We start from the raw sequence: 26,799 nt of genomic DNA, 5'->3' as shown, positions 1-26,799 counted from the left end.
ATCCAATCTCCTATAAGCATGGAACACGGATGCTCCCTTCAAGACAAGACTCTGAAACTAGAGGCCCAGGTGACAGTAACTCAGGTGATCTGCCATGTCAAGTGATGATGAACCTGAGACACCAAAGCCAGAGGTCCCCCTTATAGACCTCGTGCAATGAGAAGGACGGTGCCCTGCTGTCTTTCATTTCACTGCTTGAGTATGAAAGGGTTAGGGTTTACATTGAAATAACTGTATCAGGCGCACAGGCCTGTGATCACAGGACACACGTGCCCATTTGGATCTGGAAGTTCCAACTCAGGTAGTACATTGTGCCTACTTTTCCTACTTCTTTCTCATGATTTAGACCTTGGTGCTGTGTCTAGTTTTCAAGTTCAGACTACCCTGTCCCTCACAGCAATTTTCTACTTCGGAATCTATTCTCCCATCCTGAGATTTGTCCTCAGCTGGGGACACCCCAATCCAGCAGACATAGGGTGGGACAACAATCAGGACCCCCAACCCCTTTGTATATCCATGGCTGCATGGACACAAAGAGAAGAGGGCACCCGGATCTGCCTTCCAGGATCACTGAACCACAGAAGAAAATTGTATCTATAACGGAGAGTAAGGAAGGAGGAACGGAGAAAAGGCTTCCCATGGAATCTTTGCTGCAAGCCTTAAGTCAGCCAGAACGTCTTGCTGCATGATATCTTATGGCACATAGTGACTGTTGTCACTTTGGCTTATTACCGTAGACTGGGAAGCTTAGGCAACAGACACTTATTTCTTACAGTTCTAGAGGCTGGGAAGTCCAAGATCAAAGTGCCAGCCTCTAGAGATCTGGTGTCTGGTGCGGGTACTATGTGTGGTTTGCAGATGGCTGTCTTCTCCATGTGTCCTCATGGTTTGGAGAGCAGAGAGCAAAGCAAACTCACTCGTGTGTCTTATGAGGGCACTAATCCTACCATGAGGGCTTCGCCTCATGACCTGATTTCCTCCTAAGTGCCCCATCTCCAAATACCTTCCCTCTGGGGATTAGAGTTTCAGCATAAGAAGGATACAAACATTTAATCCATAGCAACCATTCATAAAGGGCTATATTGAAAAGAGGTATAAAGAAGGAGGCAGATAACACCATTTTCTGATAGAAAAAAAAAATATATATATATATATATATGACTGTATATCTTGAACTACTAAGTCATTGCCCTATAGTATTTCATAATTCCCACAATGCTGGTAAAATGACCACTATTGTTCTCATTATTATTGGTATTAGCAGTGGCAGTTGTATTAACAACAGCTAAGTTTATCTAATAGGTCAGCGTTACGTATCTTATATGACAATCCTGCAAGAATGGGTGACTGAGGGAATTAAATTTGATAGCTTGAGATACTGATGCATTTGTAAAGAAAACATGGAGGCCCAAGAAGTGGCTAGTTTGAAATTTCACAGCTAGGAAATGGTTATTCCCACTTTTATTGAATCAGGGAGAGCCAGAAACCTCCCTGAAGTCGGCTACCCCGCCACTGAGTCGTTTAAACACAGAGACTCTTAAGAGACAGGAGAAAGTCCCAGGGGAAGTGTTGAGACAAAGAAGCTTTCCGAATGTTAGCAACTAGGGGCATCTCAGGGAAGGAGTTTTAAAGCCATGATAACCTTGCAGAGGTCATTACTATATGGAAGGAAGGTAAAAGCATATCTGTCCGAAAGCTGCTCCCGCCTATTTCAGAAGCCAGAAGAAGGCCCCCAAGCTGAAAAGACACTGGAGATGTAATTCTCTACAGATGTCCTTGGCAGCATAATCCTTTGGATGCCTTCTTTTGAATATTTATTTTATAGTTTATTTGAGGTGATAGCCATTGCTAAATGAGGAAACCCGGGGAGAGGCCCTCTGCTTCTCCTCTTGAAAAACAATTTGCATAACCCTCTCTCAGGAAAAGAAAAGTCTCAACAGATCCACCCTCCTTGGAAAGGAATTGAGGGAAAGGGCCCTCAAGCAGGTTCCTTGGAGGTCTCACATCATCTGTTTGTGCCTGTATCCCCTCCCCCATCCTTGGCAACTCCTCGGAATGTTCTCCCTGGGAAACCCAATTTTGTCTATTCTGCTGCATTTCTAGGTACATCTTCGCATCTCCTAAGGACTAGCACGTGAAGCAGCCCTTTAATTATGCAGCCTGCGTAATCAATTTGGTTCTTCTCTGACCTAGGCTCTGTTGACACAGCTTAGCTCTGGTCTGTTCCTCCCCGAGGAGCTTATCTGCGGCACACTGAATTCCATTAATCTTCCTGAAAGGCAAATGCCTTCGAGACACTGTTAACACTTAACTCTCCAGAAGAGAAGACACATTCTGTGGGATCCGGAAGACAGGACTCTGGGCCCGCACTGGCTGCTGAGCTGGGACAGGCCTGGGCTGGATGGGTTCCACGTGGAGACAGTGGATGGCAGAGAAACATCTTTGCCAACAGGAAGGCCAGCATCACATCAAACCAAACTAAGCCAAACCAAGCCAAGCGAGAAACAAATATAAACAGAAAACAAGACCAATGGATGATGGCAACAACCAAATAAATACCTGGGCCATCGTGAGGCGCTATTAGCCAGATTTGGTTTTGGGGTTTCAAGTAAGCCAAACAACGCTTACCACCTTATCCAAGTGTTCTTCTAATTTTAGCAAGTGAATGGTGCTGTGCAAATAGTCTACACGAGAGAAGTAAATAACGTGAAAGAAAGAAGTATTGTGGAGTCTGTAGTTTGGGTCATTAGGATGCCTAAAACGCTTCGCCTGGATTGCACGCATCCTTCACCTTCCAGGCTCAGGGCGCACCTCGCACAACTCACAGGTGATCCACCGTCTCCTGGCAGGGCCCTGCTTCAGGGTCTCTCCTGACTCCATGTTGTCTCAGGACCAGGTCTTCCTCTAGAAAGAGAGTGGACTGATGCCTGCCTTCTGTGACTACCCCTGTGCTGAGCTCACGTGCTGTCCTACCCTCCCGGCCTAATTGCTCATCTCCAATGACTCTTATCACTTGTAGACCTGCAGTCCCTGGTTGTGTCCGTTTGCCAGCGACCCTGAAAGACACAGGGTAGCCTGTAGCGTTTCTGGGGCAGGAATTTGAGTCACTATCAAGCTCTGTCCTTTCCCCAGTATCACACTGTTAGTTTATGTGATTCAAACTGAATCTGAAGTGCTTCCTTCTCAGTAGGACCTTGTTACAAGACAGATGGAGATGCTTTTAAGCAATGGCATTGACTTAGACCGGGGGACTTCTTCAAGGCATCTGCGTATCACAAACACCCAGAGTGCACTGTGTCGTACTCATAGCTCCCCCACTCCTACCCTCATTGCATCATGCCTCTGTGCCTTTGCCTTTACAGGGTGTCCTCAGAAGCCTTTTCTCCACTACCATCCCCATAAGGTGACTTTGAAGAACTGCCTCTGTGAATTGGCTGTATTGAGAACTCAGAGAATTTCACCACAAAGACTGACTCAGAGCCCGAAAGGCCATAGCTCACAGAAAGGGAGCATTAGGTTAAAGGTGTAGATCACACTTTTCAACACTGGCCACTAGGGCCTTGGTTATAGCAGACGGAGCTACAGCACCACTGGACAATTGTTTACAGCCAGGCTAGCCATTGCCTTCTTGACCTTGTAACCACTGTCCCCATAGATATGCCTAGAGACACCTGGTGACAAACTTGCCTTTGTGTACATATAACCCAGATGTTGCCAGGTCCCACCAGCCGATGGGCTCAAACGAGGTAGCATTCTCGTTTAAGTAAGCCTTCTATTTTTCTCACCAAATGATTGCCTTGACCCACAGAGAAGGGACGGTTGTCACCTCTTCAGGCTTTCTTTCCACCCTTTACCAGCTCTCCTCTTAAAAAAGAGGAGTGATTATCTAACTGGTGAGGATCTAATCAGCAGTGGACCACAGTGCCTGCATTACTAGGTAAGGTGATTTTGCTTTAAAACCAAGAAACTTTCTCTCTCTTGCACACTTTCTTTATTTGTGGTGGACTTGCTTTGCACTTCTCGGCACATTAAGTAGGTAAGTGACAAGATCTTTGCTGTCTCTTTTCTTGCTTTTCTCCCAACGCCTTGGTGAGAAAGTGGGAGAGGCGTGTCCTAGTGGAAGCCAATTAGTTCAATTCAAAAGGGGAGGATAGGAAGCCCAGTTTTGGCCTCCTGCTTAATCTGTATCCCCGAAACTGTCTTCAGGAAGCTTTTTTAAAGGCTGGACAATAAAGTTGATGTTTTGATCCCATTTGACTCAAGTATCAGTGTTAACTTTTGATTGGCCAGGGAGAACACCAGGCACCTGCCTTCTCTCACCAGTGACGATAGTAGCTTTGTACTGACTTCTCACACCTGCTGTGGATGCTTCTTCTTGAAGTCTCCCCTAGTAGTTTCTATGAGGGATCAGGGGATCCCTCCTCTGCAGGTCCCTCCTCTGCATTCAGAACCCAGTCATTTCCTGCTGCTTTCATTTGTTCTTTGATATGTCCTCAAAAAAAAATTATTTTCTGTTCTGGTCTCCTCATGGCAACATGATACGCACAGGTCTTTCAAGGGAAGTGCTTCCCCACTTCTGCTGCTGTGGGTGCCATGGTGAAAACACTGCTCTCCTGGTCCTCTGCTAGGCCACTGTGGTGCTCCCTCCTTCACCCTGCAATGGGCCTTGCACCGAAATGGAAGAGTTGGCTTCATGTTTAATTCTGTGGTAAATTTTAACATCTGGCTTTCAAGGATCACTTTGCACAGCCCATCATGGTCAAGAGGGTTCGACCAACACAGCATCTTCAGTTCCTACTGGCACCTTCTTTCTGTATCTGGATCAGAACTTATCTCATAGGTGTTCAGGGGAGTAGTATGTAATCATTCTGGAGTTTAATGGTTATTTTATTTTATTTTAAATATTTATTTATTTTGAGAGAGAGTGTGAGCAGGGAAAGGGCAGAGAGAGGGAGAGAGAATCCCAAGCAGGCTCCAGGTTGTCAATGCAGAGCCCAACGCAGGGCTTGATCTCACAAATTGTGAGATCATGAACTGAGTAGAAATCAAGTCACACACAACCAACTGAGTCATTCAGGCTTTACCATTATGCTATATTCCCCTTCTCGTGTCATTTTGAGACTTCATGCAAATAAAGTCCTGAGGGCATGATTAGCCCCAAGTCTCTGCTTCTTGGTTCACCAGGTCTATCCTTGCTGTGTATTTGATACGTATACAGATTTGGTGACTATATTGTATAGGGCTAGGCAACCTCAAAACCATAGTGTCCATAACAACAAATCCTGACAGAAACAAAGAAGCATTGAGAGAACTAGAAGCTCAGAAAAAATGTAGAATCTTCTTGATCATTCAAAGGGGGAATTTATCCAGATAGTTCCCACTAGAGTGAGGATTAGGGAAAACAGATACCTGTGCCATTTGAACATCAGTCCAAACTGATGGGCATCACAGAGATGTAAAGATACCACAGATTCAAGGAAATTTACATTCAGTTTATATATGTGTTTATATGCTAACTCATGCTCAGAAAGACTTGAGGTAGCTTAAAGCACAAATATGCTCAATATAATAAAGACTAAACAAGAACAAAGAAAAATGGAGAAGTAGAAAATCAGACCATGACAAGGAAGAAAACAGATGTACAGACCATAACGGCTAGCATAAATATAACAAAAGAGTTCATAATTGCCCCTGAGATTTTTGGCATCACAAAGCATAAGTGACGTAATTCTTATTAACTAACCATTTTTTTTAAAGCCTCAGAATGTCCATTCTTTCAGATAAGCAAATTTGAACCAAACAGATTTTAAAATCTCTCTTGTCAGCCAAGCTTTTGTTAGATGTCAAATAGCAGATAGTTCAAGGTTGTACTCGATGAGGACTGAATCGTTGGCGTTTGTAGACATGTCTGAGAGCAGATTCACATACTCCAGATCTTGATGGGAAGGTTGAATAGTTTCCCCAGGCTTTTGGCCTGCCATCTGCCATCTCCTCACAGGCACTTTGGGTAAGATTTCAGCACATGAACGGGCTCAACTGATTCCTCAAAGTGCTTCATTTTGAAGCTTTTGCCAAGATTACTTACCATTGGAAAAAATTCCAAACAGTTGCTCAACCTGTCTGTTCAGAAAAAATAAATAAATAAAACTTTAATAATGCTCCCACGGAATGACTGCTTTGGGGTATTCTGACTACTAGGGAACCTACTAGGTTGAAATAACTGCTAAATATATCTCCTGAAATTAAATAATGTAGTCTTCAATTTGCAGTAAGTTGATAGAAACCAACTGAAATTTGGAAATTTTGGACAAGGCAGATATAAACTCAATTATATCAATTATATCAGTAATTACATTAAATATAAGCTATATTCTCCAAGTAAAGGACACAGATTATCAGGCTGGATAACACAATGTGGATTCTCCAGTTGGATTCTTGTTTGTTTTGTTTTAACTACAAGAACTACAAACCAAAGTGTTATTGGATCTCAACATTAGAGGGTCTAGGTTCTTTTACATTTGAGGTAGTTGATAGAGGATTACAAAGTTGGGAGGTGAAATATATCTATTCAACCCCTCCAAAATGCTATCAGTCTGAATGACAAGGTTTAATAAATGTTTAAAAGTTCTGAGATGCCTGACTATATCTAGTTGTTTGTGTCTCCTTAAAACTGAATCTAATGTATTATTACATTTTGTACACAGTAAGAACTGATGCAAAATTCAAACATTTAAGGCAAACTGTGCTCTTTTCTAGAAAATTAAACTCCATGCATGTTCATTAAAGAAAGGTATGTCTGTGCCAACTCAAAAAAAAAAATGAAAACTTCACTGAGGGTAGGGTTTCCTGTCTCTGTTTGTATCTAGGAAGACAGAAGAGTTTCCTTGAAGGAGATGTCTCTGTCCCTCACAGCACGTCACCTGTCACTTTTTAAAATTATTTCCTAGGGGCGCCTGGGTGGCTCAGTCAGTTGGGCGTCCGACTTCAGCTCAGGTCATGATCTCACAGTTTGTGAGTTCGAGCCCCGCATCAGGCTCTGTGCTGACAGCTCAGAGCCTGGAGCCTGCTTCGGATTCTGTGTCTCCCTCTCTCTCTGCCCCTCCCCTGCTCATGCTCTGTCTCTCTCTGTCTCAAAAATAAATAAATAAATAAATAAATAAATAAATAAATAAATAAAATTATTGCCTGATTACATCCAGCTCAGTCAAAGGATAATAACTGGATTGTCTTTCAAAGGGAGCCCAGACACAGACAGGAAGTTGAGAGGGGGCTCAACATCTCCTGCTGATCCAGAAGGGTGTGGAAACCCCAGTTTTCTAGGTGTGAGCTGCCCCTACAATGACGAAGACTCCATGCACATATTCCTCCAGCCAACTTGGTTCCTGTCCAGCTGAGGCCCAGTCCCACATAGGAGCCTGGCTGCGGGGAGAATACGGGTCACTTAAGCGCCTCTCAGACTGTCTGGTCAGAAGCTTCTGCAACCGGCGTGAAATCTCAACACATTCTCTTAGACATTAAATGGGAGACTGAAGAATTAAGGCTACAAACCTTGTCGGGCATTAAACTCAAAGGCAAGCTCGGTCGGTGTCTCAGAGAAAAGTGAACCATGTTGTGCCCCATTCAATAGCCTCTAGGTAGCAGAGTGGCTAGGGTAGAGAATGAGGGAAGAAGTCCAGCCATTCCGAAAATGTTCAGTATCTTGATGAATACGGGTCAAAGGAATTCAAGGGCATTTCCTTTCTCCATGGCAGCTCTTCAACGTTAGAGCTCCAGGAAAAAAAAAATCACAAAGGATCTGTTTTTCTGAGTTTGGCAGGTGTGGCTCCTTACATGGAAATGGTTGGGTCAGTGAGACTGAATTATTCGGGTTAATTGGCTGCATTTGTTATCTGAAATCTGAGCATTGCCTCATGCACCAATTATTTTATTGTCTGCTAATTTCTTGAAAATCGGTAATCCCTGCAGTATAAAAACCATATGGTTTCATCTTGATTCGCTTACTCGAGGAACACACCAAAATCATGCAATGCTTCACAGATGTCATCTTGAACAACGGTTATCAACAGAACCAAGGTGGGAAATATGGGCTTTCAAACCTTCAGATTAATGAAGGTTATGCTATCTGTTTAAAACCACGTATCTAGTCCATAGCTAGCTAAGGACTTGAATCCAAGCCCGGTGTTCTTCCACCACTTCTCGTGTTGGAGCACAATCCTTATGTTTATCATGATTGATAACACAAATAACAGTAACAACGATCATCCAGAAAGTAGTATTTACTGGTACACATCTTTCCAGTCTCTGCCAGATGATTTCATTGGGTCACGGAAATGGATGGATTCCATGGAAATTCTTAGAAAATAAAAATCTGCAATGCCAAAATAAGTTTATCATCACTGTAATTAGTTTACAAACTAATCATGATAAGGATGACATAGAATGAGGATGGGCCTTGAATTTAGGTATTCATATGGCAAAAAAACTCTGCTTTGGAATTTTCTTGGTTCTCTTTAAATTTCAACGACCAGAAATTTACTTGTGGGGTGAGGCCAGGAAGCACACAAATGTGTTTTGGCCTATGGGAGAGTGTGGGTGTTTGTGACCATGTGATTTCACTCCTGTCCGCGTGTGAGTGCGAATGTCTGGGTGTTCAACAAGATGGTCAATTTAGCTCCATATGCCCAAGGGCAGATTGCAATGATGGCTAAGGCAGAAGGTCACTGGAAAAACAAACTGGAACTGCTGAAGGAAAGATGGCTCATGGGTCAGTTTTCCTGTAAAGTAGCAAGTGGAGTTAGCATTCGTGAAAATTTCCAGTGCTGGTCAGAGTCCAGAGGGACCTAGGGTGTTCGTTTGGCTTGCCTCGGCCACTTCCTGGCTCTGCCTGGGACACAGATTGCCCTCTGACTCTAGCCTGGCTCAGCCCTGCACCGTGTCAAGGTCTGTGCCCTCTGTCCTCATCCGCTCTGCTCAGAGATGCCTCTTCTGTTCTGTTCCAACGGGTGCCTGCCAACCGTGATGCCAACCAGGCAGAGTAGAGGCCAGGGAAAGAGCCCATGCCCTTGAGAGTGGAGAGAGGGGAAGAAGGTGGGGCAAGATGGAGACAAAAGATGGGGGCCCTTCAAAGGTGCCACATCTTCCTTCCCATCTTTGGATACATTCTACCTCCTTCCCACCTTCCCACATGGATACTAACTTTTTCTGTGTTTTCCTAACTCTGTCTAATCGCATGGCTCAAAGAAGTCTTATCTAATCCAATCTTATTGACTGATGGGGGAAACCGAGGCTCAGAGAAGAGAAAAAGGCCTGGTAATCGGGATGTGAGGCTCTACTGTTTCCACATGCCAACGTTTTCCTACATTAATCTGATGGGGCTGAATCATTTTGCCAAGAGCACTTGGACGTCAACGTACTCAGAGGCAAGTCCGCCCTCTCTACTTACTTTTAATTTTGCTTAGTTCCTAAGATCCAAGACTCACTCAGTTGACTCCTTCCCTGAATAAGCCTTGCCACTGAGTGTCTCCATGAAACAGCGCGCTGGCTGTGAGAACAGCAATGGACAAATTCTCGTCTAGTAGTGGAGCTTATGCTCTCCTGGGGCCACCACGTCAGAGGGCTTCTTCAACATCTGACCGCATTCCTTCATTCATCCACTCACTTCTACATTATTTGCTGAAAACCATCATTTTTTAGCATTTTAATTGTTAATTTTAACCGTACTCTTTAACTCTTTAATTCCCCTCCTCTCCCACTCAAATCTCCCAATATTGAATGATTGAACGTTATTTGAAGTAACAATTCTATTCATCCTCATAAAGACTGAATGCTTCAGTGAAAGCAGGCAATGATCCCAGGCCTCCTTTGTATGGTGAAGGAAAGCAGGTTACTGCATTTTCCCAGTTTTTATGCCCAAACCGGCAGGGGATGCATGCTAAACCAGCTGTTTGAGAAGCAAATACAAATGGAACATCTAAGGAGTGCCATGGGCACCCGGAGAGGAAGCATGTGGTGGTCTGGCTAGGTGATCATAGCCGGTCTCTGGTGACATTTCTACCAATAGCTAGTTACGCAAAAATCAGGTGATGGTCCCCAATATGAACAGAAGTGCCAAGGAAGGATTCACAACCCCATAGGACATAAATCAAGGATCTTTCTGGCAAATGAGAACCGATGAGGAGCCCAGTCCTTTCCATAAATCTCAAGCAGTGGACTAATTCTTAATTAAATCCTTTATTCCCACAATGCTTACAGTGCTTTATATCGTTGTTCATTTGCTCTGTTTCAATAGCGGTTTATCTGAATCTGTAGACCTCTTCCTCCATGCTCTAATGATTTATTTTGTTGTCTTTTCTTCTCAGAAAACAAAAAGAATCTGCCGGCTCTTTACCTATGTGCCTTAAAAAAACCCAGAGTGCTATCTGCTACAATTCAAAACAAACAAGGAAAAGTATATATGCCAGGTCAGTTTAGTTTGTAGCTAAGAGCTGGGCCTTTGGGGTCAGACAGACCTGTGTGAAGCCAGATTTAAAACTGTTTAAAAACTGGTTTAAATCCTAGGTTTCAATCCTGACCCTCCCACGTAATAGTTGCATGATGCTGGAAAAAATGGTTAACATCGAGATCCTTGGTTTCATTTTCTCATATATAAAATGAGGGTAATGGGTCCATTTCTGTGTGTCAATGTCTATAAGCTCAGAAACCATGACGAAAAGACAAAAATGGCTGAGCTGAAATCAGTGCCTTTACAAAGCAACAGGAAAAGAGTTTATGTAGAAAACTTATCTTACCCTCCAATGTTCTGTATCTTGTCACTCTTTCCTGACAGTTTTTTTCCCTGACCCTGAAGATGACTCTTCATGGCTCTCTGCCTCTGCCCTTTTCTCTATCTCACTTACATCCTCCAACAAGGACTGTAACTATAAGAAGATAAGCTAACTCAATCCTCACCAGGATTTAGAGGACTTTGAAAAGGGACCCAGCCCCACTTGCCCTTAGGATGTTCTGACTGAGAACAGGGGGCGCCCAGAGGAAAAGTCTTTGCAGGTTAAAAGATTAATCGATGGTTTTTCCTGGTATTTTCTGTTGGAACCGGGATTAGCTGAACTACGATGCCTGAGTAGCAACTGATCCCTGGCTGTCAAAAAAATATGAGACATTGAGATGCAGGGAAGGGTAACCACCTAGTTTAATCGGTCAGAGTATATTCATAAACTCCATAGGGCACATAGAATATAGCAGTCTTTCTCCGTCTCCATTGGAGATGGATTTGGAAATGAACTTGGGATATGATGTAAGTTTTAGAGTAATCATTTGCAAGCAACTGTAGATAGTGAGCACAATTTAATAGCATTTGATGGGTAATGCAAGTTACTGAAATACCTTCTCTGGAAAATCTTAGAAACTTGAGAACATGACCTACAGCCATGGAGGCGATAACTTGCAGAATCTATACAAGAAAAGCATTTGTTCTAAGACCATTAATCACTTTTCATGCATCAAGTGACATGACATTGTCATAGTAGCACATGGAAAATACAGGAGGCTTAGAATGCTCACTTCTTTTGCTTTCTAGCTGAGCATCAACTCTCTCTCTCCATGTCCCTTCCTCCTTCCCTGCCTCCTTTCCTCCCCCACCCATCATCTCTCTTTATCCTCCACTCCTAGCTTCAACTGTTTTGAACTACTCAGAATAGGTCTCATAAATGACATCGGTTCTATGTCTACAGTAAGTGTTCAAGTTGGTATTCAGGTAAAGTTTACACCCAACTTTAATCTAGAGACCAATGGGCTACCTAGAGACCCACTTATAAAATCTATTTTCTTGAGGGACTGAGAGGTCTCTTGGGAAAGGACTCATCAAAGTGAATGAGTTGGGAATAAGAAGTCCAGCCAAAGAATCAAGCCCTGAGGTTAGTTGCAGGGGAGAAAGGATTTTAAGTGCAGCATGGCATCTAGGGGCAGATCTGGCGATTCTTTGCAGAAGTAAAAGTGATGCCCAGTAGAGGTAGCAGCACCCAAAGGGACCAACGGTCTCCGGAGAAGCAGTAGGAATGCTCAGTGGATCCCCTCGGGAGCTGATCAGACTTGTTCCAGAGTACATGTGAAATTATCAGCTGGGAAGTACAGTTTTGGGATAGCAGTGAGAGGCAGTGAATTTAGGGTCATTGCATTTGCATGCCCTGAAGGATGAAATTTAGAGAGATGTGGGTTTTACATATACATTGCGCAACCCTTGTGTATTACTACACATCCTATTTTTTCACTCTGTTTCCCCTATGGCTGTGGTGCCCAGTTCCCTGAAGGTTTTTGTCAAGTCTCAGCCATGAATCACCTGATAATTCCTCAACTCCTTGCTTCACACCCAAAGCTTCACTAATGTCACAGCTTGGGAAGGCTATGGTAATCTCTCAACACTTCCATGAACAGCTCTAAGGAGCTGGAGGGCTAACACTTGGGAAGTAACCCTTGAAAATGGAAATGAGAACTAATGGATAGATGTCCTTCCACCACCCCCGTCCCCCACCCCCACTGGGGAAGTAGTTCTAAAAGGTGTTTTAGAAAGCCTCTCAGACAGTCCTACGGGTCAAGTAACTAGTCACTCCTAGTGGTTACCAACCCAATGATGCACTCTGGATGGACTCTTCCTCCTTCCCAAGTCGCTTTTCCTGTTACTCACACGCGCATTCTAGGATCACATTCCTGAATAAACCACTCACACATCTGCCTTGTCTCAGACTCTGCTTTTGGGAGAACCCACAATAATGGAGTTAAGCATTGCTCTCATTCTACAAAACTCTTTAAAATCAGGCCCTGAAGGCATATTCCCATGTGTAGGTACTTGTGACTTTCTTCCATTTCCTACCATCTTGTTTGGGCTCTGTCTGATCTCCACATTCCAGAGTCCCATGACGTTCAGAGCCAGTATTTTTGGAGAAGTAATTCAGTCATGTTTTAAATGGTTCACCAGATTGTAACATCAATTGGGAACCAGAGGAATGTACTTGGAGGCCAAGAAAAAAAAATGTATTAGCTAATATGTGTTGTGGAATATGATGCCTGGGGTAAGGAAAAATATATGCAAATGATAAAAGAGAATTAACAAATGACTGTCACTTCCTGGTATTTAGAATTTGAATTACAGCTTCTCTTTTCTTACAGGTCCTTCTTTTTTTTACAGATAAGGAATCTGAAGACCAGGATAGTTAAGGTAAGGTATTCAGCTCCTAACCTAATACTCAGTTTTTGAGAAGATACAAGAGGCTGGAGGGTATGGATGAAGTCATAGGCTTATTCGTAGTGACTCTGTTGGTAGAAATACAAAAGCCAAGCAAAAGAGCATATTGACTTATTGGCTCCTAGAATATTATTTAGAAATCTAACCTCCCTCTAAAGCAGAAATTTGTCAGGCGTGAATGTCTAATTTAAAAAATACCACCTGGGTCAATGAAATAAATCAACTTCCGTGTTGGTAAAATGCCACTACCAATGGAGTGAGTTCATGAAATCAGATCCCACTTGTCTCCACCCACCCCTACTATATTCATCTTACTTCCTGATTGTTCTGCCTTTCCTGTTTGGTGACCTAGTCACGGCACACCTGGCTGTCTGTCCTTCTACATCACCCCTGGGTTTACCGTCTGAATCCCTTTTCTTGACACAGAACTTATTAGGACTACTATCCCAGTAGCAGGTGCCGCTGGGTTGGCTCAGCATCGAGGCCACACCTTCTCTCTGACCCATGTCCTGGAGGACCAGAGAGGACAAGCTCTCCATATGACATCACTGCAGGTGGCCACTGAGCCTCTACCTGAGCCTCACTGGCGAAGGGAAACATGCAGCCTCACATGACAGGGTGCTCTCTGTTAGAAATCTTTGCTGAGAAATTGTTCCTTTTACTGCACGAGAATCACTGTAGCTTATTTTTTTAAATGTTTTATTATTTTTGAGAGAGAGGGAGACAGAGGGCAAGCAGGGGAGGGGCAGAGAGAGAGGGAGACCCAGAATCCGAAGCAGGCTCCAGGCTCTGAGCTGTCAGCACAGTTCCCGACGCAGGGCTTGAACCCACGAACCGTGAGATCATGACCTGAGCCAAAGTCAGACACTCAACCGACTGAGCCACCCAGGCACCCCTGCATCACTGTAGCTTTGGGGTATTCACCCTGGTTTAGCATTAGAAAGCAGGGCCACCTGCTGATTTAAAACTTCTTGATAGTTGAAGGCATTTCTCAGACACAGACCCATTGAAGAATGGTCTTTTTAAGACCTAATATCATATCTCTGAGCCCTTGGAGAATTCCTCATATGTGGAAGATATAAACCCTACCTGATCCTATATACTCTGGTCTCTTTTCCATCTCTGTTCGCCCTCCAAAGGTGCTATATACAGGGATAAATCCTTCCCTCCAGACAGAGTCTACCCAGGGTAGACCAACAGGTTATTACTTTTGGATCACATTGAATTTGTGGGCTAAAGAAACTTTAACGCCTTTATCTCATGAACCAAATCCAAATTAGATCTCTCGTCATAAACCAGTTTGAGAACAAAGTGAACAGTAAGTAAATTAATACACAAATGAATGAAAATAAATGTTTAAATGTGCTCAGCCCTAGTTTGAACCGGACATATCACATGCTTTAGAAATACTTTACTGAGGACACTTTATATAATAATTATTAATACTATGAGGTCATATTTCACAAGTCCTTCCAGTGTGCCTCCAGTGTCTTTATCACAAAGATCCCCGCAGCCTTCAGATTTCTGAAAATCTTCATTCTAACCACAATAGGGGACCATAGAAAGGGGCAAATCAAGATTTTCAGGCTCCTGACTATAATTATGGAAAGGAATGGGGATCATTCACTGAAAATGCTTTTTTGGAGGATGAAAAGGAATAAAAAAGAGTGTTTATTGAAAGTTTTAGCAAAAAAAAACCACTATATTTCATTTGAAAAACATGTGACAGAGATCTGAGAACTGTGTCACTGTCCTACGTTGGCCTGGTCCATAGGACTATGCCTGACAGACAACTTGGGGTGATGATCCACTTGGTATAAATATTGGCATCATTAAAAGTCCTCTAAGTGGTTTTGGAAATTGGAGACAATGATCAGGGGACCAGAGCAGGAGAGAGAAAATATACAGAAACAAAGTACATAGTGACTTGCAGTTGACAGAAAGATTGATTGGTGAACACATGAGCAAATTCCAGGAAGCACCCCAAAAATACCTGGGGTGCTGGAAGTTGTGTCTGAGCAGGCAGGAGCGAAAGCAGGTCTGTGTCCCTTTTACAGTCTCAGCAAAAAAAAAAAAAAAAAAAAATGAAGACCTTCAATATTTTCTCCGGGCCCCCTCTCATTCTCTCTTTATTTATTTATTTATTTATTTAATTTTTTTAACGTTTATTTATTTTTGAGACAGAGAGAGACAGAGCATGAACAGGGGAGGGGCAGAGAGAGAGGGAGACACAGAATCCGAAACAGGCTCCAGGCTCTGAGCTGTCAGCACAGAGCCTGATGCGGGGCTCGAACTCACAGACCGTGAGATCATGACCAGAGCTGAAGTCGGACACCCAACCGACCGAGCCACCCAGGCGCCCCTCTCATTCTCTCTTTAAAAAAGACAAGACCACAGTAATATCAACGTTCATTGGTGTTAAAATAATATAATGACACTGCACTGACCACTGCGAACTCATGTGCCCCATTAGCATTTATATTCCTGGTAGTCTGAAAGCCATGAATCTTGTGTGTCCTTGCTAAACTCTGAATAGCTTGGACTGCAGGGGCGAAGTAACCAGAGTTGGCTCTAAAATGTCCCATCAAGGGAAGAGTGGCCATTCTTGTAGGTGGCAGACTGAGTGACTATAAAGAGATTTGCTCTGATGTTGAATTTCTATGCAAACATCCGGGCTGTCCTGCTGTTTAGGTCCCTGGATGGGTAATGTTTCCTCCATGCACGGAGCCTGGATGCTCCACAGAGTGCTATCTTTCCACACATATTCTTCAGGTCTCTGGTCAAAATTCTGTTCCAGAAATTTGAGTTACCTGCCCAGGCGGTGGAGCCAATGGAGATAATCTGGAAAGACGAAGTGCACTTTTGGGTGAGAACTGAGACTGATAGAGGTGTCTGTCGAGCCATTCAACAGCAGCCCACACTGCAGGGGGAGGGTTCCTGGGGCTGGAAAAAGGGGTAGCCTCTGCCTCCCTAAGAAAAGTCAGACCACAGCTCCAGGAGTGTGTATGTATATGGAGAGTTGATCGGAATGTGAGCTCTGGGAAGGCTGAGAATCCTACCAAAACAGCCACCTGCTAACCTAAAGTTAAAGCTCCTCTGTTTGGCACCTTGGAGAGAAAGCCAACAAGACTGATTTCAAAGACGAAGGGCCTTGAATGCACCCCCTAAGAAAATGAGTCAGGATCCACAGACATCCATAAGATTCCCTGTGTTTATTGCTTACATTATTCCTATCGACTTACACATAATGTTTAGATTTAAGATCCTTACGATGAACAGAGTGGGTTCTTTTTTTTTTTTTTTTTTGTCTTGTTTTATTTTTGTTTTTGGCTTTTTTTTACTTAAATTTTTTTTTAATGTTTATTTATTTTTGAGACAGAGAGAGACAGAGCATGAACGGGGGAGGGGCAGAGAGAGAGGGAGACACAGAATCGGAAGCAGGCTCCAGCCTCTGAGCTGTCAGCACAGAGCCCGACACGGGGTTCAAACTCACCGACCGCGAGATCATGACCTGAGCCGAAGTTGGACGCTTAACCGACTGAGCCACCCAGGCACCCCTGCTTTTTTTTTTTTAGAAACAAAAAGGAAGGAAGGCTGTGTGCTAGTTTATAGATGGTCCTGAAAAAGTGGGTAATCCTCAGATATAGTGAGTTGTTGACATTGGAATAAAAGGACTAAAGCAGGTCACATCCCTGAGGCCTGTTAGCAGTTGAACAATCTTGACCAACAGGAGGAGACCACAGGAAGTACAAAGGCTCCGATGCACGTATGAGCCCAAGGTCGAGGAACGACAGGACTGCTCCACTGTGGCTGGGGCAGGCTAAGGAGAGGAGCAGCGTAGGACATGAGGTCAAAGAGGTAGACGGCTTCCCCCTTCTACCTGATTGTGACTTTGGGCAATAAAAATAATAGCGAACAGTGTCATGAGTTTAAAATGTGTCTGTAGCTATTTGTATCTTCTTACTGAATCCTCACCGTAACCTGATAGGATGGGATGATGTTCGAAATAATTAGCGACAGATATGTCACAACCACCAACCAATCGGAAAATGCCCACCTCAGCCACCGCTCTGGCCGTGCTAGTACACAATGGCTTCATGCCAGGGACCACTTATGGCTCCCTCCAACAGGTGAAGAACCTTGGTTCAGAGATGCGGTAACTACTTCAACGTTATAGAACTGGCCATTTTACCCCAAACCATATTTTGAAAATGCCAAGTCACCTGCCTCCAGTAAATGCTGTTTTTCAGACTCAGGGGACTCTTATTTAATAGGAAAATAAGGGATTTGGAGATTCGCTGTCCACACCGTGGGAGAGAGCGCACTGTGATAGGAGCGTGAATTCCAAGGGTCCCTCCCCCACCCCCACCCCCCCGGGACTGGCACTAAGTAGCCACAGAACTTCAAATACGTCATTTCGCCTCTCTCCTCCTCAGAAAACCTCTAGCCTGTGGGTGGTAAGTTTATGTATTTCCAGAGCAGTGTTCTCAACTGGGGGAAATTCTGTTCTCTAAGAAACAAGTGGAAATGTTTGGTTGTCACAACAGGCTGGTGCGGAGTGGGAGGGTGTTCCTGGCTTCTAGAGGGCATCCCCAGAGGTCAGGGGTGCTGCTAGGCACATCATGATGGACAGGGCAGCCCCCGCTGCAAAGAATTGTTAGCGTCAAAGTTGAGAAACCCTGTTCAAGAGGCCAGAGAGGTAGCAGACACAGTGAGAAGTGTCTGGGGTGATATTAGGGAGTGGTGGAGACTACAGCAAGTCGTAGAATGCACACATTTTCTAAAGGTATTTCGTGCACAAATATTTACAAGCCTTCGTGAACTGAAGAGAGCATAAAATGCAAGCTAGTTTCGACCTGCTTTCTGCCTAGTTGTAGCCCTGGTTACAATTTTCTTTTTATAGATGAGGATACAACCATCTTCCAGTCATGCAGAAGTGCATATGTGTGTGTGTGTGTGTGTGTGTGTGTGTGTGCGTGTTCATGTATATGCATCGGCAAAAGGATTTATTTTTAAGTATTTTCCGAAGAAAGACCGTCCATCCCTCTTAGAATCAGGTCTCGGGTCTTTCACTTCCTCCCCTACTCTAGACTTTCTCTCTCCCTCAGTTCCGGCAGCCTCCTTCCTCTCAGTCTGGCTTTTGCAAAGGTGTAGCCCAGCTGCTCCCCTCCCACGAGGGAAACTGCTGGTTTAAGTTTGGATCCCTTCACGTTGCTTGAAGCCTCTGGGAAGGAGGCCCCTTCGCTCGCATTACCCCTTTAGCCTTCAGAGACAGATGGGCTAGGAAAGGCAGGTCAGCCCCACGTTTACGACGTGCCCACGGAGTTATTTATGGTTTGTTTATCCGTTCAACGTGCAGCAGTTGTGGCCTATGACTTTCAGCTCCAGGGTGCATTAACAGATCTGGGGGGAAATTGGCAGTGTTAAACTATATAGTCTCACTGGGCTTTTCGGCCTCCCCCTGCAAAGCAAACACAGCATCGATCCCCAGCCACTCGGGCACGGTGTGATTTCTGGAAAGCCTGCGACAGGTGAGAAGCTGATGCAATTAGGAGAAAGAAGTTCTCTGCTCGCTGGGCTCAGAGGATGGGAACAAGCGTGGCCAGTGTGAAGGTCCAGGTGTGGAACGTGAGATACCACCGTGATTGGGATACGGGCAAACTAAAGGCTGATGGGGCACGCCGGGGTCTCCAGGATGCTAGGGGCGTCCAGCACCGCTGGAGAGGTGGGGCTGCACGGTGGAGGTGCATTTCTGCCCTACGGGAGACAGGCATCTCAAAACCCCTCTGCACTACAAACAGTGGAGCCATGGAGAAGTGGGATAGGACCCACTCCCCCCAACGTGCCTAGTGACCAGAGCACGAACAAAAATAATTGGAACTTCGGTGTCACTGGATGCTAAAAATGTGCAATGACTGCCCAGTGGATCTGTGGGCAGCCTGCTTTATTTAAAGCAGGACTGATGGGTGCAGGGCAGGGCTAACTGCTGTGGAGCTCCGAGCCGCTGGTGTTGCTCTTCAGGTGGCCAAAGAGCTCCTGCAACTTGCCATAAGGTGGGGTCCTGGGGACGAAGCCCTGGGCGTAACAAGAAAGCTCTAATTTTCTTAAAATACAGCTGAAAAGTCCCTCGAGGGTATGAAGGAGCCACACTGGGGGCTTTTCTCCTTCACCCCGTTGTTCCATGTTATACTGACATCACTCCCCACCCCCCATATGTCAATGGCACAATCAATGCACGTCGCAGAAACGTGAGTGGTAGCAAGAGTCCGTGGAAGAGAAAGGTACGACCTGAGGCCCTGGGAACTAATAGGCAGGTGCCTAGGGACGTGCGCAGAAGAATCCAGGGCCCTGAGCGGTTTCAACAAAGACAGAGCCTGGGTTTGCCTGGAGTCTGGCAGTAAGAGTTAAGCCTGCAAGGCCTTACGTAGTCTGTGTGGAAGTCGGGAAGCTCAAAGGAGTGGTGAAGTAGGGGTGGGAGTGGAGGGGGTCAGAATCTCTGGGAGATGTTGAAGAAAATGGGGCATTTACATAGACTCGCTGCCCCGACACGAAGTTTTAATGACACTTCTAGACATAAGAGAGCAGGAAGGATGTGGTGAACAAAGGAGGATAGAACATTCCAGAGATTCTATGACAGTCTTTCTCCCGGTCATGACAGATTGAAGGAGAGGGTGGAGGAGATGACCGCTGGATGTTTTGGTTATTTTTGTTTGCTTGTTTTTTTGTTTTTTTGTTTTTTTTTTTGTGGAAGAACATTATTCAAATACTCTCATTAAAGTATTGGAGAACCATGGCTTTACTTGTAGATCACTTCTCAGAGGAGAGGCAGTTATAGAGAATTCCAGAACATCCACACAATAGGACCCCAGGCCCTGGCAAAGCAGTAGAGATCTGATGACCAGTAAATCACAGAAAGGAAAGGAAGAAACCCACTGAGAAAAAGAGGGACACGGTACATTTTCTGGTTTTCATGACTCAGATATCTACCCAGGCTTTCACTTGATCGTGTGTGAAGTCCTCAAATGGTACACCAATAGGAGCCAAAAAAAGATACACTGTTTTATTCACTGGGACGTATTGGATAGAGTGGTCATGATACGATCCTGAGCCTGGACAAGACCTCACTGGATGATCTGGTCTAAGTCCCTGCCTCCGGACTGGATCACTAAAGAAATTGCCAAGCTCAAGGAAACCTAGAGGCAGAGGTCAAACAAGAAACCAGGAGCATTTCTCCGTGGATGTAGAGGGCTTAACCACACAGACAAAGCATACAAAGAGTAGCAACTTTACACTGTAACAATTTATAAACAACTATATACAATCAATAACTCTAGTTTGAAGAATGAATGAATGGATGAATGGATGGATGAATGGATGATGAATGAAAGAAATTTTTGCTCTGGGAATTTAGCAATTCCGGTCAACTACTTACTCAACACCTCTGTTTGCAAACATCCTATTTGATATTCTGCACGTGCAAAGGTGAACCCTTAGGCTACCTGTTCCCTACAGTTTTATGCGGGGAGGGGTGGATCCAGGTTTTGTGTCGCCTTCAGTTTATGTAGTCTGTGAGGTCCTGCTAAATGAAATGATTACAAAATTACAAATACAAAATTGCTTGGTACTCTCCCAGGACTTTGGAAGAAGCTGGTGTTAGGGAGAGGCCCTGAGGCTTATTAAATTCAGCAGCTTCTTGGTAGAGCTGTCCTTGCCGTTCGAAATGTTTCTCCAGGTGTTAGGAGCTTGAGAAAACAGTCTGGGGCCAGACCCTCCCTTATCCCTGCCTACCAACTCGTGGATTTGGCTTCATCACCACCCACCTCCCAAGACAGGAGCCTTCCCCTGTTGCCAGGAGAATTTGCTCAGCATCCTGGTAGATGGGTTTGGAAAGGTGGGGTCTGTTTTACTTCTTCCATCCATGTATCTTTCCACACATACACGGAAGTAATAAAATAAATAAAATGAAATAAAATAAATAAAAATAAAATAAAATAAAAATATATAAAATAAAATAAGTGAAATGAAATAAAATATAATAAAATAAAAACATATGAAATAAAAGAAATGAAATGAAATAAAATAAATGAAAATAAAAATATATGAACTAAACTAAACTAAACTAAACTAAAATAAAACTGACGTTCTGCTCTCTAGGAGTTAAGCACTCTGTTGTGTGACAGGAATACAAAGACAATTGGATACATTGATGTATGAGCTTTCTGTTGTTGCATAACAAATTCCCACTAATCTAGCAGTTTAAAACATCACACATGTATTATTACTTCACAGTTTCTGGAGTCCCGAGTTCCAGCCCAGCATATTTGGGTCCCTGGCTCAGGCTTTCTCCAGGCTGTGTGTCAGGTATCCGCCCAATTGCTTTCTCACCCAAAAACTGGGCTGGAGAGAAGAATCCACTTCACGCTCAAGTCGGTTGTTGGAAGACTTCATTCCCTTTGTATGGATGAGGGCACCAGCTCCTTACTGGCTCCGGCCCCCGGATCCTAGACACCGCCCACAGTTTCCTGTGACATGGCACTCTCCATGAGCAGTTTATGGCACTGTTGGCTGCTTCCTCAAGGACAGGAGAATTTTGTTCTATCATCTTCTAAGGCAAAGTCTTATATAACAAAACATAATGGAGGGAGTGACATTCCAACATCTTTACTTTATAATGTAACCTAATCACGGGACTGATAGCCCATCATCTTTGCTATGCTCTTGGTTAGAAGCAAGTCATTGGCCCTGACCACCCTCAAGGGGATTGTTCACATAGGGTGGATCATGGGGGTCACCTTAGGGTGCGTCCTCCACCACCCATCCACTTTGAAACCTCAAGGAGCCCTCATTTCAATAATTCGTCTCAAATGACTGGCACCCACTCTCATTCTAAATATTTGGAAAATTTAATTATATTAAAACCTAATGTGTTTAATGTCATCAAAGAAGAGCAGTTCTCTCATTTAGTAGGAGTTAGAACTTCTCACAATTCCAGCCGTCAGGAGCACAGTTTATACTATGTATACATAGCTCTGTCTACATATGTCTGTCTGATGCATTCCAAAGAATATTTGTCAAGTGTTGACCCACGATTACAAGATGAACTCATGCACCTATATTCCAATTTCAGAGCTAGGCCATTCATTACCCACTCCATTCTGTCTCTCTATTCTGTATCACTTACCTTACTCATTCTCGTAAATTCGGCTGTGATCGTTTTTTTGCCTTTTTTGTATTTAATCACGATGCTCCCTCCCCCCAAAAATTTGTGTACTTTTGCTAAATTTGAAACTTTATACAAATGGCAAGACACACACCACAAAATTTTCCACACCTGACTTTTCCCACACAACTTACGGTTTTGAAATTGGTGTTTGTTTCTTCATGTAGCTATAGATCGATCAGTTCCACTCAAGCTCTTCTATTGTGCAAAGATGCCACAAATAAATATCCATTTTGATCAATGTACACTTAAGTTCTTTACCATTTTTACCATCATGAACGATGGTGCTGTGAATATTATTACATGTCTCCTGACACACATATGCAAGGATTTTTCTGGAATATACACCTAAATGTAAAATTACTGTGTCTGAAGGAATGTAAATATCCAATTTTACAGGGAATGACAAATTGTTTTCCACGGGTAGTTGCATTAACATAGACTCAACCTATGAGTTACCTTTGACCTGCTTCCTTACCAAAACTTGGCATTGCAAATTTCTTGATATTGCCCGTTGAGAAGCTTTAAAGGGTATTTAATTTTGATCTTCATTTGTATTTTCTTATTTATGAATAAGACCAAACATTTTATATTTTTATATTTTTATTTGCAACTTACATTTTCTTCTGTGAAATCTGATTTAAATGATTGGCTTGTTTTTCTATTGTTTATAGTTTTCTTGCTAATCTGCTGGAGCTGCCCATATATGTAAGGGCATTGTTAATTCTTGGGCCAATAAAATATCTTCTCATAATATATGACTTGTTTTTCGCTTTCTTTATAATATCTTTTAATACAGTGAAATTTTAATTTTTTAAATCTTTATTCATTTATTTTGAGAGAGAGAGAGAGCACATGAGAGCATGCACACATCCTTGGAAGAGACAGAGAGAGCAAGGGAGGGGCGAAGAGAGAGGGAGAGAATCCCAAGCAGGCTCTGCTATGCGTGTGGAGCCTGACCACACAGGGCTCAATGTCATGAATTGTGAGATTGTGAGCTGAGCCAAAATCAAGACACTCAACCAATTGAGCTACCCAGGCACCCTGAGAAATTTTAATTTTTATTGTAGTTAGATATACAATCTTTTCTTTGTGGTTAGCCTTTCTGTGATCTCTATCTCAAGGATAGGGAAAATAAAAATATTTTCCATTATATTTTCAGTTTTTTAACAGAAAAAAAAGATCTATATGAATGGAGAGCTTAAGTATCATAAAGCTAAAATTACTTCCATCTTTAGTGATTTTACATTCAGAATAATTCCCATTAAAATAGTCCTAACTGATTCTTTAGAAACTTGGCAACTTTATTCTAAAATTTAGATAGAAGAAGGAGCTATAATGATATGTATCTATACCTCTATTCACATATAAGTATATAGGTATATAAATATATGTATTTATATTCATATATATACACTATCTATATCTAAATGTACATTTATATAAGTATATATCATATATGCATTTTAGTTTAAGAATATACTTACAAAATTATATAAGGATATTTATATAACATATAATTATCTATAGACATCTATACATAAGTATATATAAAATGCACGTTTCAATATATATTCAAATCTATAAAATATGTGTTGGATTTCATCAAATGATTTTTTGGCATCTATAGAGATGATATATATACATAAATTTTTCTTTCTACCTTCAGCTCATGAGGTTTATAGATTTCTAGTGTGAAACCGCTATTGTTTTGTAGAAAACACTGAAAATCATTACAATGTATCCTAATTTTACCTACTATTCAGTTTAGTTTGTTAATGTTTTATTTAACAATTTTACATGCATGTTTGTGAGTGAGACAGACCTGTACTTTTCCTTTTTCTTTCTGTCCTCGCCCAATTTTGAAATCAAAATTATATTGACCTCATAGAGTGATTTGAGGAAAAGGTTCTCTAATCTCTAAAGAGTTTTTGGAACGTTAGAACGCTCATTTTCTTGGAACTTTTGTGCTGACATTCAGGTAAGAGCACAGTAGCCTGGTGTTCTGACTATTCATGACCAGCGTTGAACATGATTGCTTAGGACACACACTATACTCATTGTTAATGATTTTAAATTACGTCTTGCAAAACACTAGCCTATAAAATAATTTGCGCGTATTGTTGCCTTCACAGGATTATTGTTAACTACAGATTGAATTTCATTAATTTTTATAGAACCCCGGAGGTTTTCTATTTTTTTATTGAGTCAGTTTTGAAGGTTTTTTTTTTTTTCAAGAGGGATTTGTTATTTCATCTAGGTTTCCAAATGTATTGCCACAAAATTTTTATACCACTTTCTTGTTTTTTTATACCTCTGCTGTGTTTACAGTTATGTTTCTTTTTCATGCCCCGTGTTTTTATTTGTGCTATCTCTTTCTCAGTCAATCTTGGCAGAAGTGGTTTCTCCGAAAACATTAATGAAAGACAAGTTTCGCTTTGTTGGTCTATTTCATTTGTTCATTTCATTTGTTTGCCATCTTGTTAATTTATATTCTTCTCTTTATTATTTCCTTACTTCTAATTCCTGAGATTTATTTTGTTTTATTTTCCAATGTCTTAATTTGGATTGTCAGCTCATTATTTTTCAGTTACTAAAGAGTAATTTTTCATCTTATTGTCGAATATAATTAGACGAGGCTATAACTTTCCTTCTTAGTACTATTTTCACTGAACTTTTAAAAGTTATATATTCTCATTTAGTTGTAAATATTTGTTTAATATAATTTATTGTCAAGTTAGCTAACACAGCGTATACAGTGTGCTCTTGGTTTGGGGGGTAGATTCCCGTGATTCATCACTACTTACAACACCCAGTGCTCATCCCAACAAGTGCCCTCCTCAATGCCCATCACCCATTTTCTCCTCTCCCCCCGCCCCTCCGTCAACCCTCAGTTTACTCTCCGTATTTAAGAGGCTCTTATGGTTTGCCTCCCTCCCTCTCTATTGGAAACTATTTTTTCCCCTTCCCTTCCCCCATGGTCTTTTGTTAAGTTGATCAAGTTCCACATATGAGTGAAAACATATACCGGTCTTTCTATGACCGACTTAACAAAATACCCTCCAGTTCCATCCACATCATGGCAGATGGCAGGATTTCACTCTTTCTCGTTGCCAAGTAGTATTCCATTGTACACATTAGCAATAACATTTTTAAAATGTTTTCATTACTTTTTTTGACCCATTTCATATTTAGAACTTTTTAAATTAACAAATATATGGATATATTTTAATTCATCTTTTTGTTAATGATTGCTATTTTAATTTCACTTTGTCAGAGAACATTCCCTGTAACTATCTAAGTGTGGGACATCTGTAGAGACTCACATAGCCTAGAATATGGTCAGTCTATAAGTGTTCCACATTCAGGGGTGCCTGGGTGACTCCATCTGTTAAGCATCTGACTCTTAATTTTGCCCCAGGTCATTATCTCATGGTTTGTGGGTTCGAGCCCTGTGTCAGGCTCTTCACTGACAGCAGGAGCCTACTTGGGGTTCTCTCTCTCCCTTCCTGTCTCTGCCCCTCCCATACACACTGTCTCTCTCTCCTTTAAAATAAATAATTAAACTTTCAAAAACATAAATGTTCCAAATGTGCTTCAAATGGATTATGTTATGCCTTTCTGGATAAGACTTCTCTATATGTTATTAAGTCAAGCTTGTTGATTCAATATTCATTTATTAATATGCTAACCATAGTCATTATTAATATTACTTTATTTCTTGACTTATAGTAATTGACAAATGTGTGTTGAAATTTCCCGTGAAGACAGGAGATTTGCACTTTTCTCCAGGTACATCAAATTTCTTTTCTTTATGTTGAGCACAGCTAATTGTTTACAAATTTATAATTAGTATTTAACAACTCTTATGAAATTAAGTAACCCTTTCTATCATTAATAAGGCCTTTTTATTTGCAAAATAATAAATAAAATATGGTGTCATTTATATAAATTTTGCAAATATACAGCTATGCTTATGGATATTATGGAGTTAGATATTAAAATAAGATATTTCCTATTCTTCCAATGGACTGTGTCCTCCAAGCTGAAAATATCCATCAGTTTGGAAGAGGTTATATGTGTGGCAAATCATCTCCAAGTCTGTGACTGGTCTTAATTTTAACAGTATCTTTTGGAGATCAAATGGACAGCAAAGTGACGACAGTTAGCAACAGTGTTGTATATTTGAAATTTGTTAACAGAATAGACCTTACGTTTTCACAACACACCCCCCCCACCCCCTACACACAGTAGTAATTGTGTAGAGACGATGGGCACATTATTTAGCTTGATCGTGGTAATTTTTTAACTCTCTCTATGCATTTTTAACTCTCTCTATGCAGTT

Source organism: Neofelis nebulosa, chromosome 2, assembly GCF_028018385.1.
Source record: "Neofelis nebulosa isolate mNeoNeb1 chromosome 2, mNeoNeb1.pri, whole genome shotgun sequence".
Lineage (NCBI taxonomy): Eukaryota > Metazoa > Chordata > Mammalia > Carnivora > Felidae > Neofelis > Neofelis nebulosa.
This window is presented reverse-complemented; position numbering follows the sequence as displayed.